Below are 1,161 nucleotides of genomic sequence, written 5' to 3'. Positions count from 1 at the left end.
TTAGAGTGCCCCAGGCCCCATCCCTATCCACTCCGGGTCACCCTGTATGCCCCAATTCTCTGCTCAGGTTCTCTGGTCAATAATTTTTCCCTGGACACATGAATAACACAAGGACTTTGAACTTACACTTCATTACATCAGAAAGTCACTGAACCTTGACCTGTTAGTTTTGGATTTTCTACAAAGAGATAATGCTGCCGCCCCTCTTTACAATCTCCTCTTTCCATGTAGTCTCTGTTGTTTTAAACTGTCCTTGGTAACCATTTCCTATCCCTTCTTAAATGTGGTGTTCTCAAATTTCTTTTGGTTAAATGTTGTAGTCTCTGTTCACTTCTCAGAATATGCTGTGTATTAGTATACAGTGAGTGGACATTGTTTTTTAGCAGTGATCAGATGACATAGGGACTATGAGAGGACCACTCCCTTCTTCAGGGCACGACTGCCTGACCTGGGCACTGCTGCCTTCTCCTAGACACTGCTGCCTGTTGCTGGGCACTGCTTCCTCAACCTGGGCTCTGCCCAGCTACTGGACCCTGCCCGGCTACTGGACCCTGCCCTCTCCTGCCCCAGCTGAGGCCACAGAGCACCCAGGGTCATCCAGAGCTCTGTACAGACTCTAGAAGAAGGCCTCTTTTTTCTGCTGTGTTACAAGCTGTCAACAGGCATCAAAACAGAGATGTCTGAACTTCCTGGTGTCCTCTAGGGACAGTCTCTTCAGTTCTTACTTGTAACAGAACTCGGATAGGAGTTCAAAGTAGGGCCGAGCCACAAGCCAGATCTAAGCGACACTCTTGCTGTTCCCATTGACCACGGAGGCTGTGTTACCAGGCCAGGTCTGTTGGTCCCGACTCGCCAGCCCTACTGCAGGTGTTCTGTCCCACTAGTCCCCAGAGAGCAGCAGCACAGCTTGGAGGAGGCTGAGGCTCTGGGACTACACAAAATATACTAGCTATCTATGCAACTCTGTCCTGTTTAATTCAGGAGCAGGAGCTCAAACTTTTAGAAGCCATGGGACACATACTGGAAAAGAAAAATCAAAGCTCGGCCAGGCATGGTGGCTCCTGCCTGTAATCCCAACATACTGGGAGGCCAAAGCAAGCAGATCGCCTGAGGTCAGGAGCTCAATGCCAGCATGGCCAACACGGTGAAACCCCATCTCTA

The sequence above is a fragment of the Colobus angolensis genome, unplaced genomic scaffold (genome assembly GCF_000951035.1).
Source record: "Colobus angolensis palliatus isolate OR3802 unplaced genomic scaffold, Cang.pa_1.0 Scaffold36, whole genome shotgun sequence".
Taxonomy (NCBI): Eukaryota; Metazoa; Chordata; class Mammalia; order Primates; family Cercopithecidae; genus Colobus; species Colobus angolensis.
The sequence above is the reverse complement of the archived record's forward strand: the minus strand, read 5'-3'. Positions refer to the sequence as shown.